General features: G+C 43.5%; 1 protein-coding gene across 5 annotated transcripts in view; it reads left to right on the top strand.

The window, feature by feature from the left end:
- The first annotated feature begins 524 nt into the window (after positions 1-524).
- Positions 525-24,003, top strand: part of LOC143294753 (dynein light chain Tctex-type protein 2B-like) — a 52,478-nt gene continuing 28,999 nt past the window's right edge. The window contains exon 1 of one of the 5 annotated variants that reach the window (XM_076606218.1): positions 525-740. The gene's annotated coding sequence lies outside the window, so the exon portion shown is untranslated. Of the gene's footprint in view, positions 741-3,800; positions 3,824-9,988; positions 10,128-11,994; positions 12,075-21,732; positions 21,871-24,003 lie in introns of those variants that run through there. The other 4 variants (XM_076606223.1, XM_076606221.1, XM_076606222.1 and 1 more) reach the window with 4 other exon arrangements.

The following is a 24,003-nucleotide window of genomic DNA, read 5'->3' as shown; positions in this document are numbered from 1 at the left end:
AAGAGGGGTGGGATTTTGTTTTAATCAGTTCAAACATTCATTGAATAGTGATTTAGAAGGCGCTTTACAGAAAAATAAAAGCGCTTTTCTTTTTAAAATGTTTAATCGATTTACAACAGGCCTATTCTATCACAGCTTCTCCGGCAGTGGATATGCCCAAGTAGCCTACAGAGAGACAGAGACAGAGAGTCCTCGGTATTTTCAGTGGCTTGCACAATGTTTTGGGTTTTGATCACTTTTTTTCATAGGCAAACCATCCGTCAAAACGAACGCAGACCTCAATGACTTCCAATCGATTCGCCGGATTGATCGATCACACAGTTGCCTCCGACCACCACGGACTGTAATGAAAGCTTTGGGTTTTCGATCATATCGAGATAAAACTCCTCTCAGAACAAGCACACGGGCGGTAGCGAAAGTCCCACAAACACCACACAATCATAACAGCATGGCCGACTGCGTTTATAAATAGCTCAGCAGACGACACGAAGAGACGAACGCGGGAAACCATTCAGGTAGGGGACGTTCGGTGAAACAGGTCGGTTTGTTTTTTACTGGTCGGGAGGCCGTTTATTGTTATTTTGCCCAGGTGTATGGTGGTGATAGGAAGCCCGACTTCGTTTGCTTTGTGCAACACAAGGAGTACGTTTTGCACGATAGTTTAGATTTGTTTTTTGGGGGGAACTGATCAGTGCTGAACAGAAGCAGGGGAGTTTGGTTTTTACTGACTTTTCTTTCAGGTGAGTTTTCTTAATCACTACTTTGTTTATGTGTTCATTTATTGACTTATTTCAAAGACGTTTGGACCAAGTTTCAATTACGTGCGCACTTCTATGTTTGTCTTTTTTATGGGCCTAGGTTTGTTGGGACTTTTAATTGAGAAAGTGTGTTTGATCCTCTTCCACCCATCTCTCTCTGTCGCGCTGTGTTTGAATCTAGGCTCTGTACGTGTGTGTGTGTGTGTGTGTGTGTGTGTGTGTGTGTGTGTCAGAGAGAGAAAGAGAGAGTGTAGGGGTAGGGGACTGAGGAGGCTCGAGAGAGAAAAAGAAACGAGAAACAGAAACTGATGGGCCGCTTGTTTTCACTTCAGTTGAAAAAAATCAGTCATTGTTTTATTACTTAATATACTGTACTCCCACCACCTTCAAATGTTTTAGATTTGTTTTGTTTGCCAGTCCCTGTTAATAGCTCACAGGACTTAGTTATAGTATACTAAAGATTAATTCATATTGATCAGTAATTTGGGTACAGCATTTATAGACAACAAACAAAAGAAAATGCTTGCAGTCGACGACGTTTATGAAGAGGAATGTTATCTTTCTTTACTCTGTGTGGTGTGTGTGTGTGTGTGTGTGTGTGTGTGTCTGTGACGTTGTTGGTGGAGGGAGGCATGAGCCTGAGAAGCGAACTACCCACCTGTTCACATAGTCTGGGGGTCTTTGAGTGTGATGTCTCGTGTCAACAATTTGAACGGGTATAGAGACCACAGGCATTATCTACACCTATCTTTCTTTATTTCTCTCTCTTTTGTGCGTGTGTGGGGGGGAGGGGGTCAGAAAGATGGCAGAATGGTTCAGACACTTTCTGCAAATACAGTGTCCATTAGGGTCAATGATCGGTTTCCAGTTCTCGCCCTTTCTCCCAGGTTTGATTGGAAAATCTAAGCGTCCAGTCACTCGGATGAGACGATAAACCGAGGCCAACCGTCAGGCCAGCAGATGTTCTGTATCCTGTATGGATTTGTCTGAACGCAGTGACACCTCATTGAAAAAAAAACGAAACTCAGTATGCGTTAGATTGTGGGTGGAGGGAGGTCGCAGAAGTGGATTATCCTCCCGCGTCAGCAGGACTGTGTTGATCTCCGAGTCTGATGTCTTTGTACCTGTCAACAGTTTGGCGCTAATGGCAGACTGTCTCGGGGTAAACGCGTGGCATTTTTCGCAAAACCCTCTCTCTCCCTTTTTCTCTCTCTTTCCCTCTCTCTCTCTTTCTTTCTGTCCCCCTCCTTGCTTATCTGTTACCATTGTTGCGACACCTCTCTCTCTCTCTCTCTCACGTTTTAATGTTTATATTCTAACTTATTTATAGTTATGTTCTTCCTTTCTAGAAAATAAAATTTATGTCCCGGCATACTCCTTAATAGGGGGCTTTGGACAAATTGAATAAACTAGCACCCACACCATCACTAGGCCTAGTGGACTGGAGAATAAATTTTTTTAAGAAGTCCAGTCCGTGTGGGATTCGATCCCACAAACACGCCTCCTGGTCGGATGCATTACAACTATGTCACTGCTCCACACTGATAAATATGAAAGCAAGCAAGCTCGCGTGTATGTGTGAATGCGTGCGCACGTGTATGCGCAGATGTGTCTATGCGTGTATGCCAGTGTGTTGCCTTGCCATGAGAAATATTAGACGCATTTGGCTGAAACTCGAACAGCACACGCCGAAGTGCCTTGCAGTCACAAAGTAACAATCAGTTATGTGTGTCCGTTGTTCTTTTGTGTGCCGTTTTTCTGCTTGTCTGGGCCTGTATAGAAGCAATGCGGTAGACATACAGGCTACACACACGGGCCCGCGCGCGCGCGCGTGTGTTCTGGCGAAAACAAAAACACATTCAGTGTGTGTGTGTGTGTGTGCGCGCGCTCGCGTGCCTGTTTGTGCACATGCATTCGCATTCGCCTACGTGCATGCATGTGCACGCGCATATGGGTGTGTTTAGATGTGTATATGTTTGGAAGTGGGGGCGGGGAGATCCATGCAGTGGGCTATGTTTTGCAGGGGCGAATGGAAACATATATGTGCGCACGTTTGCGCGCGCCTAAATGATCAGCACAGTGATCGATTTCATTCGATCGGTTAGTCGTCTCCAAAGCCTGGTGCGTGATGTCAATTTGAATTGTGTCTAACTCGTCATCTGTGACGGGGTGTTGTCACTGGTAACGCCAAACGTACATGCTTGACTGGACGTCGTATGACGAATCCGTGTGTTGTTTTTCTTCTTCTTTCTTCAAGTCTGTAGTTGAAGAGCCAATATTAATCGCCAGGAGCGACGACAGTATCATGTTATCTATCCCTCTGATTACTTCTCTCTCTCTCTCTCTCTCTGTGTCTCTCTGTGTGTGTGTTCTCAGGGCTTAACTGCTAAATGGACGATAAAATATGTCAGTCAAGTCAAAATGATCTTTATTGAGGGTAAAAGAATAAGCTTATACAGCTTTTTTACATCCTGCCCTCAATGTGTGTATGTGTGTGTGTGTCTCTCTCTCTCTCTCTCTCTCTCTCTCACGCGCGCGTGCGCGTTCTTCCTACTATTCTTCTTCTTTGACCTGTTCTTTTCCATTGTTGTTTTACTTGGTGACAGATTGCGTCGGCAGGAAAGGGTGTCAAAACAAGAGCGAGGGCGTTGTATTCACATGTACAAACTCGCGCTCTCTAACACGCCGGCGTACACACACACACACACACACACACACACACACACACACAGTGATTCCCCAACGCTTTTACAACTGCGGCTCGTTCACACACAATAGTATACTTACTGGCTGCGCAACCCAAGAATTGGACACAGGCTAGTACAGCATCATCAGGTACCATTGGGACGTGTGTTTCTTTCCTGCTTGTTCTCACGGACTGCTAACCTACGTCCGACCTTTTTTCCAGGTGTGAAGTTGTCACGTACTTTTGCCTGCAGGTTAGTTTCTGGTGATTTGGCCACCGGCGTCGTGTGCCTTTGCTCCGCTGGGGGATGTGAATGATTATGGTGGGGAGGAGACCTCACAACTACCCACATCCAGCCTTTCTTTAGACATTTCTGTAGGTCGGTCTGCTTCTGTCTGTTTCCCTCTGTGCTTGTCTGTCTGTCTGTCTGTGTTTGTATTTTTATCACAACAGATTTCTCGAATTGCCGTCAAAAGAGGGCCCTAGTCAGGGATGCAAAGGGGAGGTAACCTTTTTCAGGTTATCGGCCGTAGCTACTTTCGTTTTCTCCGCATAGGCGGGTAGTAGTTTTCACAGGACAGGAATGTCAGACCCCTGCCGGAGTCTGCACTAGTGGGTCACGGTAAGTATGTTACTTAAAAGTAATTTTAGGAAGAAAATTTCCTTTTTATCACAACATATTTCTCTGTGTGAATTTTTATAGCGCCACCCATTTTTTAAATTTTTTTCCTGCTTGTAGTTTTATTTGTTTTTCCTATCGAAGTGGATTTTTCTACAGAATTTTGCCAGGAACAAACCTTTTGTTGCCGTGGGTTCTTTCACGTGCGATAAGTACATGCTGCACACGGGACCTCGGTTTATTGTCTCATCCGAATGACTAGCGTCCAGACCACCACTCAATGTCTAGTGGAGGGGGAGAAAATATCGACGACTGAGCCGTGATTCGAACCAGCGCGCTCAGATTCTCTCGCTTCCTAGGCAGACGCGTTACCTCTAGGCCATCACTCCACTCTCAGTCTGTTTCTCTCTCTCTCTCTCTCTCTCTCTCTCTCTCTCTCTCTCTTTGTCTGCGTGCATATGTACATGTCCGTATGTCTCTCTCTCTCTGTTTCCTTTCTAACCACTGAGTACAATTGTGTTACTGACAACTCCTGGTCTGATCATATTACTCATTTATGTTAAATATCATCCCAAACCGTTTTTTGCTCAACTTCCATGCTCGGAAACAATCCTTCTATGCACGTATCCAGTCAGTAAATTGTCTCTGCAGTGTATGATTCAGCCAGTGTACATGTTCTGGAACCCATTAATCAGATTGCAAAAGTGTAAAATTGCGATAAAACTTGTTCTGTTAAAACCCAGCCCAGATAATAAATCACAAGATAAAACGTTCACTGAACCCACTGAATCGACATATAAGGCTGTAATAATAAACACAGTAATAATAATAATACTGATAATAATGATAATAATGCAGGCTTATATAGCGCAGTACCCCCATCTCAGATGGGGCTCACTGTGCTTTACAATAAAATATACAAATTTAAGACTAAGTGTCGTAAAATATGTACAGTCAACTCAGTTTCACATGACGTTAGCTAAAATATACATATGTAAGACTAAGTGACATAAACTATGTAAATCAACACAGGCGCCATTACAGTCTCAAAGACTAAGTGTCGTAAAATATGTACAGTCAACTCAGTTTCACATGACGTTAGCTAAAGTATACATAAGTAAGACTAAGTGACATAAACTATGTAAATCAACACAGGCGCCATTACAGTCACAAAGACTAAGTGTCGTAAAATATGTACAGTCAACTCAGTTTCACATGACGTTAGCTAAAATATACATATGTAAGACTAATGACATAAAACATGTAAATCGCCACAGGCGCCATCAGTCTCAACTCACACTGGTGCAAATCACAGCAAAACAAAGTACATCACATTCATCATTGTCAAAAATAAACACTAAGGAACGAGGTATCACGAAAAACACACCAAAATCATTACATGCATACAAATCAACACAAAGAGCACATCCAACAACAAAATCACTGCAAGCATATGCAGATGGAAACTTGCATTGCCTTGCATGGCATCATGTTTAGATTCGTTGTTTATGGTTTGGATATACTTAACAAAATAATAGTATTCCGATATTAGTCTGTGCATTTGAATGTAACGTGAACGATCACGTGAGTAAACAATTATTTTCCTTTGTGCATTCCTTCACGACCTTGGAATGTACGTCACTCTCATGCTTTCGGGCGATGGTTTGTAAACATTTTTTTAAACTTGTACTTGTTTATCAATGTTATCTGTTACGCCCGTTGATATATTATTGATCTGAACTCTCTCTCTCTCCCTCTCTCTCTCTCTCTCTCTTTCTCTCTCTCTCTGGTCTGGTTTCAGACGAAAGCATTCGTGCCACACAGCATTGGTCAACATTGTAGATGACTGTCTTACCAATGTTAATAACAATAGATATTGTGGTGTTTTATTCGTCGATTTTAAAAAAAGCATTTGGTGTGATAGACCACAAACTCTTACTTAGAAAACTTGAGCTGTGGTCTGTCAACCAGTTGCCTTAATTTTCTTGTTCTCAATATATATAAACGACCTACCGCTCCATATGAAATCCGTCTGCGAACTGTTTGCGGATGATACAACAATCCACACTTCTCATACTGACATTGTCGCTCTTGTAAAAGGCTTACAAGAAAGTACTGATGACCTCGTTAGATGGACCGAACTAAACCACATGTCTCTTCACCCTCAAAAAACAAAATGCATGTTAATCACAACCAGACAAAAGAGGCAAAACACTATACATAATCTTCCTTCCATCCAAATTAAAGGCGAACCTATTGAACAGGTCAGTGATCATAAAGTTCTGGGGATCATCATTGACAACAATCTCACTTGGAATCCTCACATAAATTTCCTTTGCAAAAAGACAGCCCAGAAAACCCATCAACTATCCAAAATCAAACATTTCCTTGACCTTCATTCACGGAAATTATTTTTTCAAGCGCATATTCAGTCTACAATAGATTATGCATCAACACTATGGGACTCCGCAAGTGCGAATGCCATGAAGCCATTACAGAATCTTCATAAACGGGGGCTCAAGCTGGTACTCCTTAAAAAGACTACTCTTTTAGACTCAGACTATAAACAAGCGAATATTCTCCCACTAATCCGTAGATTAAAGTACAATAAAGGAATCATGATGCAAAAGATTATGACAGGTAATGCACCACCAACATTAACAGACAAATTCTTTTGTAAATTCATCAAGGAATCCCCCCCAAAGTCCATATCCCAATTCCAAGAATTGTTCAAATCCAGTCTGGTTTACTCAGGCGCCACCCCATGGAACTCACTCCCAGAAACAATTAAACAACACCATTGCCCAACCACCTTCAAAAAACATTGCCTTTCCCACCCTATGCCATAACGTGTGATGATAAATCGTTCATTTTATTGATACTGTTTGTCAAATGTGTATGGTTGACAGAACCTTCCTCACCCTCTATCCCCCATTCTGATGTGTAATGCGGTGTGTGTTGTGTGTGTTTGTTTCTTTGATTTTTTTTTGATTTTTTTATTTTTTACCTATACATTTTACTAACACCAAGCTAGTGCCTTATGTGTGTGTGTGTGTGTGTGTGTGTGTGTGTGTGTGTGTGTGGTTGTTGTTTTGTTTTGATTTGTACATTTTTTTTCCTCTGTTGTGTACACCATGCTTTCATTTTATTAAATATCGTGTAGCGTAGACCCTATTCAGGGCGGGGACTGGATGTAAAAAAGCACACCGGTGCTTATCTATTATCCTCGAAATAAAGAATTTGTCTTGTCTTGTCTTGTCTCTTTGACTGAATGCCAACAGAAGATGGTTCGATTCAGACGTAGCAACATCCCCCTGCCCAATGTGTGGCGAAAGCCCAGAAGATGAAAACCATTTCATATTCAACTGCAAAAGATACGATGAATTGCAAAAAAAACCAAACCTGTACCCTATTCAATACAGTTACAGTTCAGATAAAAGTTTTGTTCGGCATACTGAAGACAGAAAATGAAGATATGATACTCTCACTAGCAAAATATGTATCTGAGGCAGTAAATATACGTAAAACGTCTACTATCGGTCCAAATACTAATTAATTATAAACTTAGTATGGGATCTATGAGGGGGGGAAAAGCGTAGACAAAAGGAAGGGTTACATTTGGAGAGTCAATTTCGACAGTGTATTTTTCTGATGTGTTATATGTTTTATATGTACTTTGTTATGTGTTCGTATTGGTATGATGTGTGTCAATGTCACATGCTTAGATAATTATTATTCGGATTATAACATGTACTTTGTTTCCTGTGTACTGTTCAAACTTTGGAGACGAACGACTGGGTGGAGGGGTCGGGGTGGGGTGGGGGTGGGAGGCACAGTACCCGCCTGCCACATGGACATTTTAAGCAAACAGCAAAATACCAAAGTGCCGCTTATCCCTTTGTAGTTTAGTTTACTTTGGTTATGTTTTTCCTTTCTGTTCCATTTTATTTGTTTTTCACCATTTTTGTTCTGATTTGTACCTACTATGTCACTAGAGCTTTACAGCTAACGACAGTAAACATTTCAGTGTTTCTCTCTCTCTCTCTCTCTCTCTCTCTCTCTCTCTCTCTCTGTATGAGTATTTTGAAACAATGACAATGATGACAGCACCAACCGAGAAGAACAAAATATGAACAGATACCCTGCATGGCCAAACTGATACACATGTGTACAGCTTGACTGTTTCATGTCTCTGACATCATTATAGACCATGTTGGCAACACATGTCCCGTGCCCATCGCCTGCTTCGGCGGAACACGTTTGATCAGAATGAACACGGCAGTCGCGGCCCTCCGGGACCAGTACCACAGAGAGAGAGAGAGAGAGGTGGACGCTTTATTTATGTAGACCATAGCCCCATAGAGTGGGGAACACATGGAATTGACAGAAAGAGAGAGGTGGACGCTTTATTTATGTAGACCATAGCCCCATAGAGGGGGGAACACATGGAATTGACAGAAAGAGAGAGGTGGACGCTTTATTTATGTAGACCATAGCCCCATAGAGGGGGGAACACATGGAATTGACAGAAAGAGAGAGGTGGACGCTTTATTTATGTAGACCATAGCCCCATAGAGGGGGGAACACATGGAATTGACAGAAAGAGAGAGAGAGAGAGGTGGACGCTTTATTTATGTAGACCATAGCCCCATAGAGGGGGGAACACATGGAATTGACAGAAAGAGAGAGAGAGAGAGAAAGGTGGAGGCTTTATTTATGTAGACCTCATCCCCATAGAGGGGGGAACACATGGAATTGACAGAAAGAGAGAGAGAGAGAGGTGGACGCTTTATTTATGTAGACCTCAGCCCCATAGAGGGGGGAACACATGGAATTGACAGAAAGAGAGAGAGAGAGAGAGAAAGGTGGACGCTTTATTTATGTAGACCTCAGCCCCATAGAGGGGGGAACACATGGAATTGACAGAAAGAGAGAGAGAGAGGTGGACGCTTTATTTATGTAGACCTTAGCCCAATAGAGGGGGGAACACATGGAATTGACAGAGAGAGAGAGGTGGACGCTTTATTTATGTAGACCATAGCCCCATAGAGGGGGGAACACATGAAATTGACAGAAAGAGAGAGAGAGAGAGGGGGGGGGGGGGGTGGACGCTTTATTTATGTAGACCATAGCCCCATAGAGGGGGGAACACATGGAATTGACAGAGAGAGAGAGAGAGGGGGGGGGGGTGGACGCTTTATTTATGTAGACCATAGCCCCATAGAGGGGGGAACACATGAAATTGACAGAAAGTGGCATATTAATACAAAGAAAAATTACTTTACATAAGAACTGCGTTGTTCAAATGCTGTGTGTAAATATAAAGCAAAATGTCGTAGCCTGCAATAGGAGAGAAAGAGCGAGAGAGGAAAAAGGCAGTGCCCATCAGATGTGTGTGTGTATGATCGATACACATTGTTTGCTTTAACACTTCACGCGCCATTCACGTTTCCATTGACTGTGGTCGTTAAAATGTTGTCACTGGTTTGGAGAGAAGCTGTTGACCTTCCTAACGCTTCTTTCACTGTTTGTTCCAACGGACACGTGCGCGCGAGAACACGCGCACACACACGCACAGACACACACGCACACAAACAGAGCTCAAAGAGTACGAGGGACTCAGCGAATGCATATTTTCCTGCCTGCACACACACACACACACACACACACGCACACACAGTGGGAGCAACAGAGTCAACGACAGAACATTTTCCTGTCCGGACAAAGAGTAAATAGACAAGGGAACAAAAAGTTCCTTTCGGTCCTGTGGAAATGGGAGAGGGAGAGATTGTGTGTGTGTGTATGTATGTGTGTGCGTGCGTGAATGTGTGTGTGTGTGTGTGTGTGTGTGTGTGTGTGAGTGCTTGCAAGGAGGTGTAGAGGACGGTGGATGTGGATGTGGATCGGGATTGCGGGGAGGCCCCACTCGGCTTGCAGGATCGACTCTTTGAAGCCTGATTTGTATTCTGTGCACGCCTTTTCAGTCTTTCTCACTGTGGGACTGTACATATCACTTCCACAAAGAGTCAACACAGATTTGCGATATACGTGGTACCATAGAAGAGTACGTATGATTATCTTCTACTGCTGCTTTTCTTTCTTTTCTTTTTCTCTCTCTTTTTTTCTCTCCCCCCCCCCCTCTCCCGAATAAAGACGCGGGCTGACAGACCTGTGTAGGCAGAAGGGGGTGGGTGGGGAAGATTGGAGGGGAGGTGGGGGGACGGACTCACTTCTCTCGGGTCTGTTTTATTGACGCAATTTCCGGTGTATTTACGTCACAAAGTGACGCAGCCCTTTGTAGACAGCTACGTGATACTGGAGCAACGCAAGTGAGAGAATTAATTTCAACAATCAAGTCAAACGTAGTTGTGGTTTTGGACAGCACAGCCCTTCCTTCTCTCGCTCACTCGTTCTCTCTGACTGCCACGTTTTTATATCGAATGTCGTCTGTCTTGCTATTTCCTCTGTCTGTCTCTGTCTCTCTCTCTGTGTCTCTGTCTCTCTCTCTCTGGCTGGCTGGCTGTCTGTCTGTGTGTCTCTCTCCCTCTCTCTGTCTCAATCTCCCTCTCTCTCTCTCTGGTTGTCTGTCTGTCTCCTCCCCCCACCCGTGTCTGTCTGTCTGTCTGTCTCTCAATCTCTCTCTCTCTCTCCCTTTTTTCCCTCAGTAAAAAAGATTCGTTCGTTCTCTCTCTCTCTCTTCGAAAGACTAGACACCCACACCACCACTTGAGGTCTAGTGTGGGGTAGATATTTTGTTGAATTCATTTTGTACCCTTTGCAGTGTTTTCATTTCATTTCTACTTTTTATCGGTTTTCTATCACCTTGCATGCCTGCCCGTCTGGCTGCCTCTCCCTTTTAAGACTGGATGTCTTTGACTGCCATTTCTGTCAACATTTTTGTTATATTGTCGCGCACGTGCGCGTGTGCATGTGCGTGCACGTGAGCGCGTGCGTACGTATGTGTGTTCGTGTACGTATGTGTGTGTGCATGTGTGTGTGTGCATTTCTAGTTTCATTGCCTGCGTGCTTTTGCCTTTACCATTTTGTACAGTGTTGTATAGGCCCCGAAAATAATACATTTACCTACCCCCACCCACCCACCCACCCCACACCCCTCTCTCTCTCGTTTGGTTGCCCTATGTCTGCGTTTGGCTTTCGCTGTATTTTGGTTTTAAGACCCATAATTTGTGATAAAGATATCAAGATGATGACAGGTAAAAATTGTGTCAGAATGAAAATATCGGGGGAAAACACCAGACATTAAATCAGCGAGACTTTTAAACCACAGCTACCGGTTCGCGAACAGCATACGTGGATGTGAATTCCAGTTACCATCTGTTTTGAGAACGTACGCGTAAGCGTGTTTGTGTGCGTGTGTTTGTGAGCGCGCAGGCGCAAGAGAGTGTGTGTGTGTGTGTGTGTGTGTGTGTGTGTGTGTGTGTGTGTGTGTGTGTGTGTGATCACTACTAAAGACGCCGGGCATCATGACCTCTTTGTAAGCGGGAACGCTTTCAAGAAACGCTTATTTATGACTGTGAAACACGTTAACGTGGAAAAGTGCTTTCTTGCCTTGATTGTTCGCCAAGGTATATCTTATGTTCCACCTTGTTCAAGTTGTTCCGGGTCTTTTGTCCAGTCGAATTAATTTTCCACAACATTAGTTTCATCGTGTTCTACCTTGCTCACTTCCACCATCAGACACACACACACACACACACACACACACACACACACACACATTTACATCACGCGCAAACAAATGCGCACGCACCTACGTGCGTGTGCACATAAAGACATCGGGACCTTATCTCAGTTCAAATAAACAGTTGTCGGCTGTCCAAGATCTTTCTCAGGTTGGGCGCGGTTCGGCGAAATTCCAACACGTTGAATAACTACATAGATGTCATAGATAACACGGATATCAGTCGACCCCATTCTGTCCATAGGCTGTGTAAAAGCGAATGTCAGACGCTCCACAGGAGAGCCAGTTTGGAGGACCAGAGCACAAAGGGTACGTGGTACTCTTCTTTTCCCTTCAGGTCTTGAGAAAAGATGAGGTAAAGTCCCCATGTAGAATGCCACAGCTCGCGTGGCTCCGCCTTTGTCAGCTTATCCAAGACTTTCGTGGACAATTGTTGCCACAACGGACAATGTCGTCCCCAATGTGTTCTATCTTCTGTCTGGGGATTGTGGCTTTAGGTGTCTGTCTGGAGTCTTTTGTCAGTCATCGAGAAGAGTGAATGGGAAAGCAGTGGTTGGGAATCGGTCGGGCGTGATAAAATCGTATTTCTTTGATGATATTAAGGAAAGAAGAAACTTCAGGTACAATGAAAAGGCTCCGTCGTGAGTCAACTAAATATGAAGTAGGGAATATGGTGTATGTCAGTCCTTTTCGAAGTGTCTTTTTCGTCTGTATCTGAGTAAAACTGAAAGCACGATTTTGTCGTATATTTGTTTCTCTCTCTCTCTCTCTCTCTCTCTCTCTCTCTCTCTCTCTCTCTCTCTCTGTATGTGTGTACATGTGCATTGTATATGTCTCGATTCACTTAGTTTTAGAGAGAGAGCGAGAGAGAGTTCCGGTCCGCAATAATAATATACAAAGAACAACTATTTCAGTGCCAGTTCATATGCAGTTTTTTCCAAACATGCTTCCCTGCTCTAATTTCGTCCCAGTTCGAAACCACCACTCACTGGCAGTAGTATTGGGAAGTCAGTTCCCTTTTTTTTCTTTTTCTTTTTTTCGGATGGGGTGGGGCTTGTGTAGAGGAGACCTGTGACACACCTACATTGTAGGCGCTGTCCCTTAGTCAAATATCGTGGGGGAGGGGGTGGGTGGGTGGGTGTCGTGGCCATTGTCGAGACATCAGAGGAGTGACATTCAGGGGAAGAAACTCGAGTCATGTCAGACATGTATGTGTTACAAATGGCCCTCTCTCTTGGAGAGCATTAAACAGATCTATCCCCGGCTGCTGACTTTGAAGACTTCAAGGTTTGTGCTGTCTCGTCCACATTGCCACCACCTTTTTTGCAAAAGTGAATTTAAAAAAAAGTCATACGATAATGATAACAGATAAAGGATTGATAGAGACATAGGTGGTATCAAAATGGTTGAGACACTTATCTGCCAATACAGTGTCCGTGAGGATCTGTCTGGGTTCCAACTCTGGTCTCGCCTTTCCTCGGTCACTGTGAGGGTCCGGGTTTGCACCCTGGTCTTGCCCTTTGTACCAAGTTTGACTGGAAAATTAAACCGAGCATCTAGTCATTCGGGTGAGACGATATAAACCGAGGTCCCGTGTGCAGCACGCACTCAGCGTACATAAAAATAACACCCATAGCAACACAAGTGTTGTCCTCTCGCAAAATTCTGTAGAAAAATTCCATTCTAATAGGTATACAAATATATGCATGCACTCAATACCTGACTAAGCGCGTTGGAGGCATGCTGCGTGTGAGAAACGTGTATGGATTTGCCCCAAGGCAGTGACGCTTCCTTGAGAAACTCAGTGAAACTGTGTAAACGAGTGTTTGTGAGTTCACATGCATGAAGCTTTGCAAGCGCTTAGGCGTATGACTGGCATGCATCTGTGTGTGTGTGTGTGTGTGTGTGTGTGTGTGCAAAATCATGCGCGCACGCGTGTTTGTTATTGGAACACCAACAGTAAATTGTGTCTTGAATTGTATGGTAAGCAGAAATGGTTCACTTTTAAAACTGCCTAACGTGTGTTAATATAAATATAGGAAAAGTATCACTATTTCTGTGAAGTGTCAGAAAGACCTACAAAAAAGAACGGCGTCATGGTGTACGAAGCGAATATGGTTAACTGTTTAGCGAGTGTGGATGGAAGACTATTATCACTGTATCTCAGACGTGTTGAAAGACCCACGATAAAAGGTATCATGGTGTAGTCAGGGGAGATAACGGTATGGTGTAGTCAGGGGAGATAAAGGTACCATGGTGTTGCCAGGGGAGATAAAGGTATGGTGTAGTCAGGGGAGATAAAGGTATGGTGTTGTCAGGGGAGATAAAGGTGTCATGGTGTAGTCAGGGGAGATAAAGGTATGGTGGTGTAGTCAAGGGAAATAAAGGTATGGTGTAGTCAGGGGAGATAAAGGTATGGTGGTGTAGTCAGGGGAGATAAAGGTATGGTCTAGTCAGGGGAGATAAAGGTATGGTGTTGTCAGGGGAGATAAAGGTGTCATGGTGTAGTCAGGGGCGATAAAGGTATGGTGGTGTAGTCAAGGGAAATAAAGGTATCGTGGTGTTGTCAGGGGAGATAAAGGTACTGTGGTGTAATAAGGGGAGATAAAGGTATGGTGTAGTCAGGGGAGATAAAGGTATGGTGTAGTCAGGGGAGATAAAGGTGTCATGGTGTAATAAGGGGAGATAAAGGTATGGTGTAGTCAAGGGAGATAAAGGTATCATGGTGTAGTCAGGGGAGATAAAGGTGTCATGGTGTAGTTAGGGGAGATAAAGGTATTGTGGTATAGTCAGGGGAGGTAAAGGTGTCATGGTGTAGTTAGGGGAGATAAAGGTATGGTGTAGTCAGGGGAGATAAAGGTATGGTGTAGTCAGGGGAGATAAAGGTATGGTGTAGTTAGGGGAGATAAAGGTATCGTGGTATAGTCAGGGGAGGTAAAGGTGTCATGGTGTAGTTAGGGGAGATAATGGTATCATGGTGTAGTCAGGGGAGATAAAGGTATGGTGTAGTCAGGGGAGATAAAGGTATGGTGTAGTTAGGGGAGATAAAGGTATCGTGGTATAGTCAGGGGAGGTAAAGGTGTCATGGTGTAGTTAGGGGAGATAAAGGTATCGTGGTGTAGTTAGGGGAGATAACGGTATCATGGTGTAGTCAGGGGAGATAAAGGTATGGTGTAGTCAGGGGAGGTAAAGGTATGGTGGTGTAGTCAGGGGAGATAAAGGTATCATGGTGTAGTTAGGGGAGATAATGGTATCATGGTGTAGTCAGGGGAGATAAAGGTATGGTGTAGTCAAGGGAGATAAAGGTATCATGGTGTAGTCAGGGGAGATAAAGGTATGGTGTAGTCAGGGGAGATAAAGGTGTCATGGTGTAGTTAGGGGAGATAACGGTATCATGGTGTAGTCAGGGGAGATAAAGGTATGGTGTAGTCAGGGGAGATAAAGGTATGGTGTGTAGTCAGGGGAGATAAAGGTATGGTGTAGTCAGGGGAGATAAAGGTATCATGGTGTAGTTAGGGGAGATAAAGGTATCATGGTGTAGTCAGGGGAGATAAAGGTATGGTGTAGTCAGGGGAGATAAAGGTATCATGGTGTAGTCAGGGGAGATAAAGGTATCATGGTGTAGTCAGGGGAGATAAAGGTGTCATGGTGTAATAAGGGGAGATAAAGGTATGGTGTAGTCAAGGGAGATAAAGGTATGGTGTAGTCAAGGGAGATAAAGGTATCATGGTGTAGTCAGGGGAGATAAAGGTGTCATGGTGTAGTTAGGGGAGATAAAGGTATCGTGGTGTAGTCAGGGGAGGTAAAGGTGTCATGGTGTAGTTAGGGGAGATAAAGGTATCATGGTGTAGTCAGGGGAGATAAAGGTGTCATGGTGTAGTCAGGGGAGATAAAGGTATGGTGTAGTCAGGTGAGATAAAGGTATCATGGTGTAGTCAGGGGAGATAAAGGTGTCATGGTGTAGTCAGGGGAGATAAAGGTATCATGGTGTAGTCAGGGGAGATAAAGGTATCGTGGTGTAGTCAGGGGAGGTAAAGGTATCGTGTAGTCAGAGGAGATAGTATCATGGTGTAGTCAGGGGAGATAAATGTATCATGGTGTAGTTAGGGGAGATAAAGGTATCATGGTGTAGTCAGGGGAGATAAAGGTATGGTGTAGTCAGGGGAGATAAAGGTATCATGGTGTAGTCAGGGGAGATAAAGGCGTCATGGTGTAATAAGGGGAGATAAAGGTATCGTGGTGTAGTCAGGGGAGATAAAGGTATCATAATAATAATGATAATAATACATAGTTTTTCTGTGGCACGATTTTCTAACATAGAATTCTGTTCGGACATACTAACATGCCAACACACTTACACACGCATACCAGAACACTGACCTCACAAACAGAAGCACGCACGCACGCACGCACGCACAAACACACACACACACACACACACACACACACACAAACACGCGCACCCATTAAAAATAACCAGATAGAAAAAATGACATCACATCTAAGACCGAAACTACATAAAATACACAATGCATTAAAACAGGACTACAAAAATACTAGCACAAAGATACTTGCCAATAAGCATACCTTGGTTTGACCATTCCGCCCAGAACAAAAATGCTAACGAAAAGGTAAGCTTTCAGATCTGACTTAAAGGAATGTAGATCAGAGGAATTTCTAAGAGATGAAGGTAGAGAGTTCCACACCTGGGGAACCTGAGCTCTGAAAGACCTATTTCCAGTGTATTTTAGATTAGTCCTTGGAACTTTAAGCAGCTTTTCAGAACTGGATCTTAATGTTCTGTGCGGTTCATATGTTTCCAATACAGAGGAGAGATACAATGGAAGAGACTTGTCAAAATGTTTGAAGGCGAGTGTTGCTAACTTATAGTGAACGCGGGACTCAGTTGGAAGCCAGTGTAACCGATTCAGCAGAGGTGTAACATGATCAGGTTTCTTTTTGGTCAGAATCAGTCGTGCAGCATTGTTTGGAATTTTCTGTAATCTGTTGATGGAGGAAGATGGTAAACCTGCAAGAGTGGAATTGCAGTAATCCAGTCTGGACAGGACAAAAGAGGAAACCAGCTGAGCCATATTTTTTTCTGCTATGTAGGGTCTGACTGAGGCTAGCCTTCGGAGATGAAAATTACATGAGCGACACAAGAATGAAATTTGGTCGTTCATAGTCAAGGTTTGATCGAGATATATGCCCAGGTATTTGGCTGATGTCTGAAATGCTACTGAAGCAGGGCCAAACGTAACTGGGTCCTTTTTGCTGCCTTAACACGAGTTAGGTCTCCTACGGCCAAGAGTTCGGTTTTGTCTTCATTGAGCTTTAGCTTGTTTTTGTCCATCCATGTTTTACATCAGCTACACAAGCTTCCAATTTAGTAATGACTGTTTTAAAATCAGATGGTGGAGTGGCTTTTTGTGATTCTGTGTCATCTGCATATTTATAGTAACCAAATGAGTGCCTTTTGAAGATGTATCATGGTGTAATAAGGAGAGATAAAGGTATCATGGTGTAATAAGGGGAGATAAAGGTATCATGGTGTAGTCAGGGGAGGTATGGTGTAGTCAGGGGAGATAAAGGTAGTAGTCAGGGGAGATAAAGGTATGGTGTAGTCAGGGGAGATAAGACTATCATGGTGTAATCAGGGGAGATAAAGGTATCATAGTGTAATAAGGGGAGATAAAGGTATAGTGTAGGCAGGGGAGATAAAGGTATGGTGTAGTCACGGGAGATAAAGGTGGCATGGTGTAATAAGGGGAGGTAAAGGTATCATGGTGTAATAAGGGGAGATAAAGGTGGCATGGTGTAATAAGGGGAGGTAAAGGTATCATGGTGTAATAAGGGGAGATAAAGGTGTCATGGTGTAATAAGGGGAGGTAAAGGTATCATGGTGTAATAAGGGGAGATAAAGGTGTCATGGTGTAATAAAGGGAGATAAAGGTGTCATGGTGTAATAAGGGGAGATAAAGGTGTCATGGTGTAATAAAGGGAGATAAAGGTGTCATGGTGTAATAAGGGGAGATAAAGGTGTCATGGTGTAATAAAGGGAGATAAAGGTGTCATGGTGTAATAAGGGGAGGTAAAGGTATCATGGTGTAATAAGGGGAGGTAAAGGTATCAAGGTGTAATAAGGGGAGATAAAGGTGTCATGGTGTAATAAAGGGAGATAAAGGTATCATGGTGTAATAATTGGAGGTAAAGGTGTCATGGTGTAATAAGGGGAGATAAAGGTGTCATGGTGTAATAAAGGGAGATAAAGGTGTCATGGTGTAATAAGGGGAGGTAAAGGTATCATGGTGTAATAAGGGGAGGTAAAGGTATTATGGTGTAATAAGGGGAGATAAAGGTGTCATGGTGTAATAAGGGGAGGTAAAGGTGTCATGGTGTAATAAGGGGAGGTAAAGGTATCATGGTGTAATAATTGGAGGTAAAGGTGTCATGGTGTAATAAGGGGAGGTAAAGGTGTCATGGTGTAATAATTGGAGGTAAAGGTATCATGGTGTAATAAGGGGAGGTAAAGGTATTATGGTGTAATAAGGGGAGATAAAGGTGTCATGGTGTAATAAGGGGAGGTAAAGGTGTCATGGTGTAATAAGGGGAGATAAAAGTGTCGTGGTGTAATAAGTGGTAGTGGTAATTTTTTCTTAAAACTGCCCGACGTGTGCTACAATAGAGGACAAGTATCACTATTTTAGTGGTGTCAAAAAGACCAACAGCTATTTTTGTGGTGTCAAAAAGACCAACAACTATTTTAGTGGTGTGGTGTCAAAAAGACCAACAACTATTTTAGTGGTGTCAAAAAGACCAACAGCAAGAAAATTAAGAAGAAAGGCATCATAGTGAAATAAACATATATGTGTATATGGTGCACTTTTGAAACTGCCTTACATGTTTTCATATAAAACAATTATCACTGTTTCTGTGAGGTGTTAAAAGACCCATAAGAAGAGAAAGAAGAAGAAGAAATATGTCATGGTGTGATAAGGGAAGATGGTTCACTTTTAAAACTGTCTGACGTGTTTTAATTGTAAGACAGTTATCACACTAGTTCTGGGGTGCCCAAAAGACCCACAAAGAGAGGAAGATAGATATCATGGTGTACCAAAGGGAGATGATCCACTTTTAAAACTTCCCAATGTTTGTTAATGTAAGACAATTATCACTATTTCTCTGAAGTGCTCAAAAGACCCACAATAAGAAGAAAGATAAGGTGTACCAAAGGAAGATGATCCACTTTTAAAACTTCCCAATGTTTGTTAATGTAAGACAATTATCACTATTTCTCTGAAGTGCTCAAAAGACCCACAATAAGAAGAAAGATAAGGTGTACCAAAGGAAGATGATCCACTTTTAAAACTGTGCAATGTTTGTAAATGTGAGACTATTGTCACTATTTCTCTGAAGTGCTCAAAAGACCCACAATAAGAACAACAACAACAACAACCATAGAGGTCAGGAACCTGAAGGAGAGATTCCAGGTGACTGAACTTGGTCCTGGTTGCCACAGACTCCCCTGACAACGAAGTTTCCAGGTGACTGAACTTGGTCCTGGTTGCCACAGACTCCCCTGACAACGAAGTTTCCAGGTGACTGAACTTGGCCCTGGTCGCCACAGACTCCCCTGACAACGAAGTTTCCAGATGACTGAACTTGGCCCTGGCCACCACAGACTCCCCTGACAACGAAGTTTCCAGGTGACTGAACTTGGCCATGGTCGCCACAGACTCCCCTGACAACGAAGTTTCCAGGTGACTGAACTTGGCCCTGGCCGCCACAGACTCTCCTGACAACGAAGTTTCCAGGTGACTGAACTTGGCCCTGGCCACCACAGACTCCCCTGACAACGAAGTTTCTGAACTTGGCCCTGACAACGAAGTTTCCAGGTGACTGAACTTGGCCCTGACAACGAAGTTTCCAGGTGACTGAACTTGGCCCTGGCCACCACAGACTCCCCTGACAACGAAGTTTCCAGGTGACTGAACTTGGCCCTGGCCACCACAGACTCCCCTGACAACGAAGTTTCTGAACTTGGCCCTGACAACGAAGTTTCCAGGTGACTGAACTTGGCCCTGACAACGAAGTTTCCAGGTGACTGAACTTGGCCCTGGCCGCCACAGACTCTCCTGACAACGAAGTTTCCAGATGACTGAACTTGGCCCTGGCCGCCACACGGTCCCCTGATACAAAGGCGGGAATCAGGGAGCTGTGCCTCTGAACACCTGTTGAGGATGGGCACCAGAGTATGACTCGGGCAGTAACGGACCCCTAGGCACCAGAGTATGACTCGGGCAGTAACGGACCCCTAGGCACCAGGGTATGACTCGGGCAGTAACGGACCCCTAGGCACCAGAGTATGACTCGGGCAGTAACGGACCCCTACAGTGTATTAAGTGGCGGAACTTCAAGTCAGAACTAGCAGTATGGAAATATGTAAACTGGTGGGCTGTTTCTGTCAAAGCTGTGGAAATTTGACATGTCGGGCCTGTGTCGGAAATATAGACTCACGTGTTGAATTGTTCTCAAACGTGTTGTTAGTTATATTCGTGCATGAACGTTAAGGTTTCACGTGCTGTCGTAAACACGTTCGGGCGTGCACAAGGTACGCATATACAAACACATATGGACACACGTTCACACTCACACCACACGAGAGCGCGCGCATAGAGAGAGCAGTAATCACCACACGACTGCTTTATCAAGATAAATCATGACACGATTTTTAAAAAGTTTTTGTAAACTTGTTTCCAGTGCTATCACACGTGTCCTGCACTCAGTACTCAATCATCACAAACCGCTGTCTATGGTGTCTTATCAAACAGCCACTTTCTGATTGCTAGATTGCTTTTAGTCATCTGACCCTGGAAACTGATATGGGCCCGGTGTCTTGTCTATCTGGATAGGTTGGAAATAACAGTTGTGCTGGCTCGCCCACCTTAAAAAACTGTTAAACACTGTAGTGTGCATGGGGGCAAACTGGTGTTCAAGCACGGAGCCTTTGTGTGACTCCAGCGGTCGGTGTGACACGTTTTTCACAACGGCAAAAAAGAAATAATCTGTGTGTGTGTGTGTGTGTGTAATATGCTGGGGGAGAGGAAGAGCATGAAGACGGGGGATGTTTTGTATGAGCGCACGCGCCGTGTGTGTGTGTGTGTGTGTGTGTGTGTGTGTGTGTGTGTGTGTGTGTGTGTGTGTGTGTAATATGCTGGGGGAGAGGAAGAGCATGAAGACGGGGGATGTTTTGTATGAGCGCACGCGCCGTGTGTGTGTGTGTGTGTGTGTGTGTGTGTGTGTGTGTGTGTAATATGCTGGGGGAGAGGAAGAGCATGAAGACGGGGGATGTTTTGTATGAGCGCACGCGCCGTGTGTGTGTGTGTGTGTGTGTGTGTGTGTGTGTGTGTGTGTGTAATATGCTGGGGGAGAGGAAGAGCATGAAGACGGGGGATGTTTTGTATGAGCGCACGCGCCGTGTGTGTGTGTGTGTGTGTGTGTGTGTGTGTGTGCGCGTAACGTGCTGAGTCATCGATGGAAAAAAGATCGGAAGAGGGTGTTTATGCGTACTTGTGTGTGTATTTATGTGCATGCGAGTTTGTAACATACTGGGGGATGGGAAAAGGGTAGGGGAGGTGTTTATGAGTGTGCATGAGAGAGTGTGTCTGTGTGTGTGCGTGCGTGTGTTTGTGCCCTTGAACAATGAAGAGAGGGGATCTTTGAATTTGTCCAAACTGACGTTGAAATTGCTCGTTTACTGTACATAAAAAGCGTATTTGATCCAATGCTTCAAAGAAAAAAAAAATCCCACTTTCAAATGCGCATGTGTCTGCGTGTGCTAGTGTGTGTAAACACAGGTTGCGGTGTGTGTGTGTGTCTGTGTGTCTATATGTGTGTGCAGACAGAAAAAGGCAGTGAGAGATCTGGTCTTGACGAATAAACGTATTCATTATGTTTTCGGTGCTTACTGTGCTCGGAGCGCTGTTCACAAAAGCAGGGGATTGACCTGTAAAGAGAGATCGACCCAGGCAAGCTCGAGGGCGCCCCGGGTAGCTATGGATACCCCGGGGATATCAAGCGTTCAGCTGTTGTCTTCCTCACAATGGTGGGTGGTTATGTTTTGAGCGATGAATAATGTTCCTTTGGGCATTGTGAAGTAAGTGAGCTTATCGAAAAATATTTTTTGCATTGAACGAGACAGAATGATTTACGCTGAGAGGGGGGAGAGAGGGAGGAAGGGGAGGGTTTCGGGTGGATCCAAGGAAAGAAGCAAGTTTGGGGTGGCAGTTGGCGGGTTTGTCAGGTGACTTTAATGTGTTCCTCTTTTTACCGACGACAGTTTGTTGCTTCCGCAAGGCCGTGTTGGTTTAAACAAAACTCTATTCAGTAAACATGTCATACAAGGCGTGTTGGTTTAAACAAAACTATTCAGTAAACATGTCATACAAGGTCGTGTTGGTTTAAACAAAACTCTATTCAGTAAACATGTCATACAAGGCCGTGTTGGTTTAAACAAAACTCTATTCAGTAAACATGTCATACAAAGCCGTGTTGGTTTAAACAAAACTCTATTCAGTAAACATGTCATACAAGGTTGTGTTGGTTTAAACAAAACTATTCAGTAAACATGTCATACAAGGTCGTGTTGGGTTAAACAAAACTCTATTCAGTAAACATGTCATACAAGGTTGTGTTGGTTTAAACAAAACTCTATTCAGTAAACATGTCATACAAGGTTGTGTTGGTTTAAACAAAACTATTCAGTAAACATGTCATACAAGGTTGTGTTGGTTTAAACAAAACTATTCAGTAAACATGTCATACAAGGTCGTGTTGGGTTAAACAAAAATATTCAGTAAACATGTCATACAAGGTTGTGTTGGTTTAAACAAAACTATTCAGTAAACATGTCATACAAGGCCGTGTTGGTTTAAACAAAACTCTATTCAGTAAACATGTCATACAAGGCTGTGTTGGTTTAAACAAAACTCTATTCAGTAAACATGTCCTACAAGGCCGTGTTGGTTTAAACAAAACTCTATTCAGTAAACATGTCATACAAGGTTGTGTTGGTTTAAACAAAACTATTCAATAAACATGTCATACAAGGCCGTGTTGGTTTAAACAAAACTCTATTCAGTAAACATGTCATACAAGGTTGTGTTGGTTTAAACAAAACTATTCAGTAAACATGTCATAAAAGGTCGTGTTGGTTTAAACAAAACTCTATTCAGTAAATATGTCATACAAGGTTATGTTGGTTTAAACAAAACTCTATTCAGTAAACATGTCATACAAGGTTGTGTTGGTTTAAACAAAACTCTATTCAGTAAACATGTCATACAAGGTTGTGTTGGTTAAAACAAAAGTATTCAGTAAACATGTCATACAAGGCCGTGTTGGTTTAAACAAAACTATTCAATAAACATGTCATACAAAGCCGTGTTGGTTTGAACAAAACTATTCAGTAAACATGTCATACAAAGCCGTGTTGGTTTAAACAAAACTATTCAGTAAACATGTCATACAAGGCCGTGTTGGTTTAAACGAAACTATTCAATAAACATGTCATACAAGTCCGTGTTGGTTTAAAGAAAACTATTCAATAAACATGTCATACAAGCCCGTGTTGGTTTAAACAAAACTATTCAGTAAACATGTCATGCAAGGCCGTGTTGGTTTAAACAAAAGTATTCAGTAAACATGTCATACGAGGCCGTGTTGATAAGAGGTGGGAAGGGGATGGGGGAGGAGGGGGGGGGGGGCGGAAGGGTTGCTAGCAGTAAAAGCGTGGTATTCTAATTTGCTTGACAAATCACTGACAGTAGTCTGGGTTTTTTTTGTTTTGTTTTTTTGGTGTATTTTCTTTCTTTCTTTTTTTCTTTTTTTTTGTGTGTGATGTTGTTTTGTTTTGGGGTTGTTGTTTTTTTGTTATAAAAAGTTTCCCTTTTCCAAAGTTTGTAATAAACCCCCTCTGTCTCCATCTGTGTGTGTAAGTATGTGTGTCACGCACGTGCGCGCGCGCGCGCGCGCACACACACACACACACTCACACACACACACCACACCACACCACACCACACCACACCACACACATACACACACACACACACACACACACACACACACACACACACACACACACACACACACACTCACACACACATACACACACACCACACCACACCACACCACACCACACACACATACACACACACACACACACACACACACACAC

This window comes from Babylonia areolata, chromosome 20 (genome assembly GCF_041734735.1).
Source record: "Babylonia areolata isolate BAREFJ2019XMU chromosome 20, ASM4173473v1, whole genome shotgun sequence".
Taxonomy (NCBI): Eukaryota; Metazoa; Mollusca; class Gastropoda; order Neogastropoda; family Buccinidae; genus Babylonia; species Babylonia areolata.
The sequence above is the reverse complement of the archived record's forward strand: the minus strand, read 5'-3'. Positions and strand labels throughout refer to the sequence as shown.